The sequence below is a fragment of the Orcinus orca genome, chromosome 11 (genome assembly GCF_937001465.1).
Source record: "Orcinus orca chromosome 11, mOrcOrc1.1, whole genome shotgun sequence".
Taxonomy (NCBI): domain Eukaryota; kingdom Metazoa; phylum Chordata; class Mammalia; order Artiodactyla; family Delphinidae; genus Orcinus; species Orcinus orca.
In genome coordinates, this window is record NC_064569.1 from 27,010,103 (window position 1) to 27,022,559 (window position 12,457).

At 39.6% G+C, this 12,457-nt stretch overlaps 2 pseudogenes; both read left to right on the forward strand.

The window, feature by feature from the left end:
* Positions 1–1,910: 1,910 nt before the first annotated feature.
* Positions 1,911–4,676, forward strand: LOC117201731 (NADH-ubiquinone oxidoreductase chain 5-like; annotated as a pseudogene).
* A 35-nt stretch (positions 4,677–4,711) lies between these two features.
* Positions 4,712–6,970, forward strand: LOC117201709 (cytochrome b-like; annotated as a pseudogene).
* The last annotated feature ends 5,487 nt before the right edge of the window (positions 6,971–12,457 follow it).

Genomic DNA, 12,457 nt, shown 5'->3' on the forward strand with positions numbered 1-12,457 from the left:
CTCCATACTGTTTTCCATATGAGCTATACCAATTTACATTCCCACCAACAGTGCACAAATGTTCCCTTTTCTCCACATTCACACAAGAAATTCTTATCCCTTGTCTTTTGATGATGGTCATTCTAACAGCCATGAGGTGACATCTCATACTGATTTCTTTTTCTTTTTTTCTTTTTTTTTTAAAACCAGCTCCCCTCAAGACAGTTCTCTTTTTTTTTTTTTGGCTGCCTTGGGTCTTCGTTGCTGTGCATGGGCTTTCTCTAGCTGTGGCGAGTGGGGGCTTCTCTTCGTTGTGGAGCACAGGTTTCTCATTGCAGTGGCTTCTCTTGTTGTGGAGCATGGCCTCTAGGTGCATGGGCTTTAGTAGTTGCACCACGTGGGCTAAGTAGTTGTGGCACGTTAGCCTTAGAGTGCATGGACATTACAGTGGTAGCGGCACATGGGCTCAGTAGTTGAGGTGTGCAGGCTCTAGGGTGCAAGGGTTTCAGTAGTTATAGCACACAGGCTCAGTAGTTGTGGCTCTTGGGCTTTAGAGTGCAGGTTCAGTAGTTGTGGCACACGGGGTTAGTTACTCTGCGGCATGTGGGATCTTCCTGGACCAGGGCTCGAACCTGTGTTCCCTACACTGGCAGGAAGATTCTTAACAACTGTGCCACCAGGGAAGTCCCCTGATTTCTTTTTCTTCCAGTTTTATTGAAGTATAATTGACATACAGCACTGTATAAGTTTAAGGTATACAGAATAATAATTTGATTTACGTATATCATGAAGTGATTATCATAATAAGTTTAATGAACATCCATCATCTCATATAGGTAGAAAATTAAAGAAATAGAAAAAAAATTTTTTTATTCTTGTGATGAGAACTGAGTATTTACTCTCTAAACAACTTTCTTATTTTACATACAGAAATGTTCATTACATTTATCATGTTATAAATGATATCCCTAGCAATTATTTACCTTGTATCTGGAAGTTTGTACCTTTTGACCACCTTCCTCCAATTCCCCCTCCTCCCACCCCCCTGCCTCTGATAACTACAAATCTGATCTCTTTTTCTATGTTTGTTTTGAAGCATAATTGACCTACAACATTATGTTAGTTCCTGATACACAACATAGTGATTTGGTATTTCTATACATTTCAAAGTGATCACCAGAATAAGTCTGGTTACAATGTCACCAAAGATATTATATAGTTATTGCCAATATTCCCCACACTGTACATTTCGTACCCATGACTCATTTCCTGTGCAGCTGGAAGTTTGTACCTCTTGATCTCACTCACTTATTTCTTTCATTCTCCCTACCCGCATTCCCTCTGGCAAACACCCGTTTGTTCTCTGTTATCTATGACTCTATTTCTGTTATGTTTGTTCATTGTCTTATTTTTTATTGAGGTATAGTTGACTTATGATATAAATTCCAAGGGTACAACGTAGTGATTCACAATTTTGAAAGATTATACTCTATTTATAGTTATCATAAAATATTGGCTATAAACCCTGTGCTGTACAATATATCCTTGTAGTTTATTTATTTTATACATAGTAGTTTGTACCTCTTAATCCCCTACCCCCATTTTGCCCTTCCCCCCCACCCTTCCCCACTGGTAACCACAAAATTGTTCTCTATATCTGTGCATCTGTTTCTTTGTTGTTATATTCACTAGTTAGTTTTATTTTTTAGATTCCAAATATAAATGATAACATACAGTATTTGTCTTTCTCTGTCTGACTTATTTCAGTGAAATAATATCCTCCAAGTTCAACCATGTTGCTGCAAATTTCATTCTTTTTAGTGGCTGAGTAGTATTCCATTCTATATATATATCACATCTTCTTTATCCATTCATCTGTTGATGAACACTTAGTTTGCTTCCATATCTTGGGAACTGTAAATAATGCTGCTATGAACACTGGGGTGCAAGTACCCTTTGGAATTAGTGTTTTCTTTTTTTTTCAGACATATAGTCAGTATATATGGTAGTTCTAGTTTTAGTTTATTTAGGAATTGCCATACTGTTTTCCACAGTGGCTGAACCAAGTTACATTCCCACCAACAGCGTACGCTGTTCCCTTTTCTCCACATCCTTGACAACATTTGTTATTTTTGTTCTTTTTGATGATAGCCATTCTAACAGGTGTGAATAATATCTCATTGTGGTTTTAATTTGCATTGCTCTGATGATTACCAATGTTAAGCATCTTTTCATGTGTTTATTGGCCATCTGTATGTTTTCTTTGGACAAATGTCTATTCATGTCCTTTTCCTATTTTTAATCAGGTTGTTTGTTTTTTTGATGTTGAGTACTAATTATCCTGATTCTAATAACTAACACAAGTTTCTACAAAAGTGATAAATACCCATCATATGTAAAAAATACTGTTTCATGTGCTTTTATTACAAGCCTAATCCCAATGACAATATTCCTTCACACAGGCCAAGAAATAATCATTTCAAACTGACATTGGAGCACCATCCAAACCCTTAAATTAATGCTCAGCTTCAAAATAGATTACTTCTCAATAATATATGTACTAGTAGCATTGTTTATTACATGATCTATCATAGAATTCTCAATATGATACATACATTTAGATCCTTACATTAATCAGTTCTTCAAATACCTACTCCTCTTCCTCATTACCATACTAATCTTTGTTACTGCCAACAATCTCTTCCAGCTTTTCACTGGGTGAGAGGGAGTCGGAATCATATCTTTCCTACTCATCGGGTGATGATATGGACGAGCAGACGCAAACACAGCTGCCCTCCAAGCAATCTTATATAACTGCATCAGGGTTATCGGATTCACTGTATCAATAGCATGATTTCTATCTAACTCAAACGCATGAGACGTACAACAAAGTTTTATACTCGACCTACTCTTTAAACCTCCCCCTTACAGGACTTGTATTAGCCGCAGCCGGAAAATCAGCTCAATTTGGACTTCATCCCTGACTCCCCTCAGCAATAGAAGGTCCCATGACCGTATCAGCCCTACTCCACTGAAGCACAATAGTCATAGCAGGGGTCTTCCTACTTATCCGATTTTACCCCCTAACAGAAAACAATAAACTTATTCAAACAATAACGTTATGCTTAGGAGCCCTTACCACTCTATTCACAGCTATATGCGCTCTCACCCAAAATGATATTAAAAAAATTATTGCTTTCTCTGCCTCAAGCCAATTAGGCCTAATGATGGTAACAATCAGCATCAACCAGCCCTATCTAACCTTCTTGCATATTTACACACATGCTTTCTTCAAAGCCACACTATTCATGTGCTCTGGATCTATTATCCACAGCTTAAACAACAAACAAGATATTCGAAAAATAGGAGGCCTATTCAAGACCTTACCTTTTACTGCAACAGCCCTTATCATTGGATGCCTAGCACTGACAGGAATGCTTTTCCTCACCGGTTTTTATTCTAAAGACCTGATCATTGAAACCGCCAACATGTCTTATACCAAGGCCTGAGCCCTATTAATAACTCTAACTGCCACCTCCCTCACAGCCATCTTACAGTACTCACATTATCTTCTTCGCATTACTGGGACAACCCCGCTTTCCCCCCTCAGCTCCTATCAATGAAAACAACCCCCTCCTAATTAACTCTATCAAACGCCTACTAATCGGAGGTATCTTTGCTGGATTCATCATCTCCAACAACATTCCCCCAACAGCCATCCCCCTAATAACCATACCTCTGCACTTAAAACTAACTGCCTTTATAGTAACAACTCTGGGCTTCGTGCTAGCACTCGAAATTAACCTCAACACACAAAACTTAAAATATACCTACCCCTCAAACTCCTTTAAATTCTCGATTCTCCTAGGATATTCCCCCACCATTATACACCACCTACCCCCTTATCTAAACTTATTAATGAGCCAAAAATTAGCATCCTCTCTTCTATATTTAATCGGATTAGAAACTATCTTACTAAAAACCACATCCCTCATTCAACTAAAATCCTCCACGCTAATCTCAAACCACAAAGACCTTATTAAACTATACTTCCCATCATTTCTCATCACCCTCACCCTTAGCATACCCTTATTTAATTACCCCAAGTAATCTCCATAATAACCACAACATCAATAAACAGTAACAATCACTAAGTACCATAAATATGTAAGGCTGCAATCCCTATAGCCTTCTCACTTAGAAAACCAGAATCACCAGTATCGTAAATAACTCAGTCCCCCAACCCATTGAACTTAAACACAATTCCCACCTCCTCATCCTTCAAAATATAAAGTACCATTAAAAACTCTACTATTAACCCTAAAAGAAATGCCCCCAAGACAACCTTATTAGAAACTCAAACCTCAGGATACTGCTCAGTGGCTATAGCTGTTGTATAACCAAACACGACTAACATTCCCCCTATATAAATCAAAAACACTATCAGACCTAAAAGTGAGCCACCAAAATTCAACACAATCCCACACCCAACACCACCACTCACAATCAACCCTAAACCCCCATAAATAGGCAAAGGTTTTGAAGAAACCCCCACAGAACTAATCACAAAAATAATACTTAAAATAAATACAATGTATGTCATTATTATTCTCACATGGACTCCAACCATGACCAATGACATGAAAAATAATCATGGTCATTCAACTATAAGAACACCAATGACCAACATTCGAAAAAACTACCTGCTGAAAAAAAAAAAACAAAAACAAAAAAAAACTACCCGCTGATGAAGATCGTCAACAGCACATTCATTGACCTCCCAACCCTGTCAAACACCTCGTCATGATGAAACTTTGGCTCTTTACTAGGCATCTGCCTGATCCTACAAATCCTAACAGGCCTATTCCTAGCAATACACTACACACCAGACACAACAACTGCCTTCTCATCAGTAACACACATCTGCCGAGACGTCAACTATGGATGAAATATTCGATATATACATGCAAACGGAGCTTCCATATTCTCTACCTGCCTCTACACTCACGTAGGACGTGGCCTATACTATGGGTCCTACACCTTTCAAGAAACATGAAACATTAGAATCATCCTACTACTTAGAGTCATGTCTACCGCATTCATAAGTTACGTACTACCTTGAGGACAAATATTCTGAGACGCACAGTCATCACAATCCTACTCAGCAATCCCATATATTGGCACCACCCTTGTCAAATGAATTTGAGGTGGCTTTTCTGTAGATAAAGCAACACTCACACGGTTCTTTGCCTTCCACTTCATTCTCCTTTTCATCATCACAGTGCTAGCAGCCGTCCACCTACTATTTCTTCATGAAACAGGATCCAACAACCCCACAGGAATCCCATTCAACACAGACAAAATCCCATTCCACCCCTATTACACAAGCAGATATCCTAGGCGCCCTACTACTAATTCTAGCCTCACTAATACTAGCCCTATTCTCACCTGACTTGTTAGGAGACCCCGACAACTACACCCCAGGAAACCCACTCAATACACCACCTCATATCAAGCCAGAATGGTACTTTCTATTCACGTATACAATCCTACTATCAATCCTTAACAAACTAGTTGGAGTCTTAGCCCTATTACTCTCAGTCCTAACCCTGGCATTTATTCCAATACTCCACACATACAAACAGTGAAGCATGATATTCCGACCTTTCAGCCAACTCCTATTTTGAATGTTAGTAGCAGACTTACTAACACTAACATGAATCGGAGGGCAACCGGTAGAACATCCATACATTATCGGACAACTTGCATCTATTTTATACTTTTTTTTAATCCTAGTGTTAATACCAGTAACTACTATCATTGAAAACAGATTTCTAAAATGAAGAGTTGTAGTATAACACAATACCCTGGTCTTGTAAACCAGAAAAGGAGAATGACACACCTCCCTAAGACTCAAGGAAGAAGCCCTAAACTTCACCACCAGCACCCAAAGCTGAAATTCTATATAAACTATTCCCTGAAATATATTATAAGACATTCATAAAACTACAGTACAATGTCAGTACTAAAACAACCCATTTTATCACATACATGTCATATATTTTGTGCATGTCTGCACTGTCACATCAATAAATACATGCATTCCATACATACATATATAAATTGTATGTATAACCGTGCATTACATTATTCACCACATGCCTAATACGCATGTACATTAAATCATTGGTATTGCATCGTACATATAATTTATTGGTCATACATAATACATTAGGTTAAATCAGTCTCGACCAATGTACCTATAATCCTGTCCATTGGACCACGAGCTTGATCACCAGGCTGCATGAAACCATCAACCCTGCCGAGTGGGTTGATGTCCCTCTTCTTGCTCCGGACCCATAACTTGTGGGGGTTTCTATTGGTGAACTTTATCAAACATCTGGTTCTTACTTCAGGGCCATCTCACCTAAAATCTCCCACTCTTTCCCCTTAAATAAGACATCTCAATGGACTTATGACTAATCAGCCCATGCTCACACATAACTATGGCTTCATGCATTTGGTATTTTTTAATTTGGGAGGGGGGATGCTTGGGCTCAGCTATGACCCTAAAAGTTCTTAACACAGTCAAGCAAACGGTAGCTGGACTTAATTAAAATTATTTACTAGCATGAACAACCTTCATTGTGCAATTCAATGGTTGCAGGATATAGCACTCCATTCTCCCCCTGATTTAAAATATTTACCTATCAGAATAAATTAACCTTTAACCCCCCCTCTATCATACCAATGAGCTACTTAGATATTCACCACCCATATAGACAGACAAATAGATTCGACAGCCATTTTATCAAAAATTTAATACTAAATCTGACATAAACCACACAACACAACCATACAAATACCACCTATATATAACAAGTTAATGTAGCTTAAACACTTCTTAAAGCAAGACACTGAAAATGTCTAGATGGGCTCACTGTCCCCATGAAAATAAAGTTTTCGTCCCAGCCTTTCTATTAGTTTTTTTTTTTTTTTTTTTTTTTTTTTGCGGTATGCGGGCGTCTCTCTGTTGTGGCCTCTCCCGTTGCGGAGCACAGGCTCCGGACGCGCAGGCTCAGCGGCCATAGCTCACGGGCCCAGCCGTTCCGCGGCATGTGGGATCTTCCCGGACCGGGGCACGAACCCGCGTCCCCTGCATCGGCAGGTGGACTCTCAACCACTGTGCCACCAGGGAAGCCCTCTATTAGTTTTTAATAGAATTACACATGCAAGTATATGCACTCCCGTGAGAATGCCCTCTAAATCACTGAGATTCAAAGGAGCAGGTAACAAGCATGCCACACCAGCAGCTCACAGCATCTTGCTCAATCACACCCCCACGAGAGACAACAGTGACAAGAATTAAGCCATAAATGAAAGTTTGACTAAGTCATATTAATCAGGGTTGGTAAATTTCATGCCAGCCACCGCGGCCATACGATTGACCCGAATTAATAGAATTATGGCATAAAGCATGTTAAAGAATTATACAAGATAAAGTTAAACCTTAATTAAGCTGTAAAAAGCCATAATTAAAGTAAAAATAAACTACAAAAGTGACTTTAACATATCCTGATCACACAATAGCTAAGACCCAAACTGAGATTAGATACCCCACTATGCTTAGCCCTAAACCCAAATAATCATAAGAACTAGACTATTCACCAGAGTACTACTAGCAACAGCTTAAAACTCAAAGGACTTGGCGGTGCTTCACACCCCTCTAGAGGAGCCTGTTCTATAATCGATAAACCCCGATAAACCTCACCAACCCTTGCTAATCCAGTCTATATACCGCCATCTTCAGCAAATCCTAAAAAGAAGCAAAAGTAAGCACAATTATAATGCATAAAAATGTTAGGTCAATGTGTAACCTATGCGGTGGGAAGAAATGGGCTACATTTTCTACACCAAGAATACTCTTTATACGAAAGTTTTTATGAAACCTAAAAACTAAAGGAGGATTTAGTAGTAAATTAAGAATAGAGCACTTAATTGAATAAGGCCATGAAGCATGCACACACTTCCTGTCACCCTCCTCAAGTGCTATGACAAAGCCACAGTTCATTAACATAAGCTAAACAATTATATGAGAGGAGATAAGTCATAACAAGGTAAGCATACAGGAAAGTGTGCTTGGATAAACCAAGGCATAGCTTAAATAAAGCATCTGGTTTACACCTAGAAGATTTCATAACCTATGTATGTCTTGAACTAAGCCTAGCCCACACTCTTCCCATCATACTAACACAAGCTAGTCAAATAAAACATTCATCAGACATCTAAAGTATAGAAGATAGAAATTTAGACATTGATGGTGCTATAGAGAAAGTACCATAAGGGAATGATGAAAGAAACATTAAAAGTATTAAAAGGCAAAGCTTATCCCTTGTACCTTTTGCATAATGACTTAACTAGCAACAACTTAACAAAGAGAACTTAAGCTAAACTACCCAAAACCAGATGAGCTACTTATGAACAGTTACTAGAACAAACTCATCTATGTGGCAAAATAGTGAGAAGATTTATAAGTAGAGGTGACAAGCCTAACGACCCTGGTGATAGTTGGTTGACCAGGAAAAGAATTCAGTTCAACGTTAAATAATACTAAAACCCATAATAAGCTTCAACTTATATTTAAATGTTAGTCTAAAAAGGTGCAGCTTTTTAGAAATGGATACAACCTTAACTAGAGAGTAAAAACAACACCATAGTTGGCCTAAAAGCAGCCACCAATTAAGAAAGTGTTCCAGCCCAACAACAAAACACATCTCAATTCCAATATTAAGTAAATCAACTCCTAGTTATACTACTGGACAAATCTATAAAATTATAGAAGCAATACTGCTAATATGAGTAACAAGAAATATTTCTCCTTGCACAAGTTTACATCAGCAACTAATAATATACTGATAATTAACAGTAAATAAATACAATCCAACACTAAACTATTAATTAAACACACTGTTAATCCAACACAGGTGTGCACCCAAGGAAAGATTAAGAAAAGTAAAAGGAACTCGGCAAATATAAACCCCGCCTGTTTACCAAAAACATCACCTCTAGCATCACCAGTATTAAAGGCACCACCTGCCCACTGACAACCGTTAAACGGCCATGGTATCCTGACCTTGCAAAGGTAGCATAATCATTTGTTCTCTAAATAAGGACTTGTATGAATGGCTACACGTGGGTTTTACTGTCTCTTACTTTTTTTTTTTTTTTTTGGCGGTACGTGGGCATCTCACTGTTGTGGCCTCTCCCGTTGCAGAGCACAGGCTCCGGATGCGGAGGCCCAGTGGCCATGGCTCACGGGCCCAGCCGCTCCGCGGCATGTGGGATCTTCCCGGACCAGGGCACGAACGCGTGTCACCTGCATCGGCAGGCAGACTCTCAACCACTGTGCCACCAGGGAAGCCCTGTCTCTTACTTTTAATCAGTGAAATTGACCTCCCCATGAAGATGTGGGGATGACAAAATTAGATGAGACGACCCTATGGAGCTTCAATTAATCAACCCCCCAAAATCATAATCTTAAACCACCAAGGAATAACAAAATTTCACATGAGTTGACAATTTCAGTTGGGGTGACCTCAGAGCACAAAAAACCCTCCGAGTGATTAAAGCCTAGACCCACTAGCCAAAGCATAATATCACTTATTGATCGAAAAAATTGATCAACGGAACAGTTACCCTAGGGATAACAGCACAACCCTACTCTAGAGTCCATATCGACAATAGGGTTTACGACCTCTATGTTGGATCAGGACATCCCAATCGTGTAACTGCTATTAAGAGTTCATTTGTTCAATGATTAAAGTCCTACGTGATCTGAGCTCAGACCTGAGTAATCCAGGTTGGTTTCTATCTATTATGCATTTCTCCCAGTACAAAAGAACAAGAGAAATAAGGCCCACTTTAAACAAGCACCTTCAAAACAATTAATGATCTAACCTCAACTTAATAAACAAGCACAAAACAATCACCCGAGACCAGGGTTTAGTTAGGGTGACAGAGCTTGGAATTGTGTAAAACTTGAACCTTTATGCCCAGAAGTTCAAATCCTCTTTCTAACAAATGTTTATAATTAACATTCTAATGCTCATCATTCCTATTCTCCTAGCTGTGGCATTACTAACATTAATAGAATGAAAAATCCTAGTCTACATACAACTCCAAAAAGGGCCAAACATTGTAGGACTACATGGCCTACTCCAACCTATTGCCGACGCAATCAAACTATTCACTAAAGAACCCCTACAACCAGCCACGTCCTCCACCTCTATATTTATCATTACACCCATCTTAGCCCTAATCCTAGCCCTAACAATATGAATCCCCCTACCCATGACATACCCCCTCATCAACATAAACCTAGGAGTGTTATTCATACTAGCAATAACAAGTCTAGCCGTATACTCTATCCTATGATCTAGATGGGCCTCCAACTCAAAATACGCACTAATTGGGGCCCTATGAGCAGTAGCACAAACAATCTCATATGAAGTAATGCTAGCAATCATCCTCTTATCAGAGCTCTTAATAAATGGGTCCTTCACCCTATCAACACTAACCACAACACAAGAACAACTATGACTGATCTTCCCATCGTGACTACTAGCCATAATATTATTTATTTCTACCCTAGCAGAAAACAACCGAGCCCCTTTTGATTTAACAGAAGGAGAATCTGAACTCATGTCTGGCTTCAATATAGAATACACAGCAGACCCCTTCGCCATGTTCTTCCTAGCATAATACGTCAACATCATTATAATAAATATGTTCACAACAATCTTATTTCTAGGAGAATTCCACAACCCCTATACACCAGAACTATACACAATCAACTTCACCATTAAAACATTATTACTAACAATATCTTTCCTATGGATTTGAGCATCCTACCCTCGATTCTGATATGAGCAATTAATACACCTACTCTGAAAAAGCTTCCTGCCTCTAACACTAGCCCTATGCATATGACACATATCACTACCCATCATAATGGCAAGCATCCCCCCACAAACATAAGAAATATGTCTGACAAAATAATTATTTTGATAGAGTAAATAATAAAGGTTCAAGCCCTCTTGTTTCTAGAATTATAGGAATTGAATGTACCCTTAAGAATTCAATATTCTCCATGCTACCTTAGTACACTACATTCTGCAGTAGGGTCAGCTAAACAAGCTATTGGGCCCATAGCCTGAAAATGTTGGTTTACATCCTTCTGGTACTAATAAACCCCATCATCTCCGTCATTATCCTAACAACTGTCATTTTAGGAACTATAATCGTAATAACCAGCTCTCACTGACTACTAGCCTGAATTGGATTTGAAATAAATATAATAGCCATCATCCCTATTATAATAAAAAACTTTAACCCACGAGCCATAAAAGCCTCCACTAAATATTTTCTAACACAAGCTACCACAATAATACTACTTATAATAGCAGTCATCATTACCTATTACACTCTGGCCAGTGGACTATCACAAAACTATTCAACCCAACAGCATCAACCATAATAATGATAGCCCTAGCCATAAAACTAGGACTATCCCCTTTTCACTTTTGAGTGCCCGAAGTAACACAAGGCACCATTAACAGCAGGTCTGTTTTTGGATCAAGATGGCAGAGTAGAAGGACGTGCTCTCACTCCCTCGTGTGAGACCACTAGAATCACAACTAAGTGCTGAACAATCATCAACAGGAAGACATGAACTCACCAAAAAAGATACCCCCCATCTAAAGACAAAGGGGAAGCCACAATGAGACAGTAGGAGGGGCACAATCACAGTAAAATCAAATCCCATAACTGCTGGGTGGATGACTCACAAACTAGAGAACACTTATACAAGAGAAGTCCACCCACTGGAGTGAAGGTTCTGAGCCCCATGTCAGGCTCCCAACCTGGGGGTGCGGCAACGGGAAGAGGAATTCCTAGAGAATCAGACTTTGAAGGCTAGCGGGATTTGACTGCAGGACTTCGACAGGAATGGGGAAACAGAGACTCCATTCTTGGAGGGCACACACAGAATAGTGTGTGCATCAGGACACAGGGGAAAGAACAGTGACCCCATTGGAGACTGAACCAGACTTACCTGCTAGTGTTGTAGGGTCTCCTGCAGAGGTGGGAGTGGTGGTGGCTGTGTCTCACCATGAGGACAAGGACACTTGCAGCAGAAGTTATGGGAAGTACTCCTTGGCGTGAGCCCTCCCAGAGTCTGCTATTAGCCCCACCAAAGAGCCCAGGTCGGCTTCAGTGTTGGGTTCCCTCAGGCCAAACAAGCAACAGGGAGGGAACCCATCCCCACCCATCAGCAGATAAGTGGATCAAAGTTTTAGTGAGCTCTGCCCACCAAAGCAACAGCCAGCTCTACCCACCACCAGTCAAGCCTCTTATATAGCCTCATCCACCAGAGGGCAGACAGCAGAAGCAAGAAATATAATCCTGAAGCCTGTGGAAC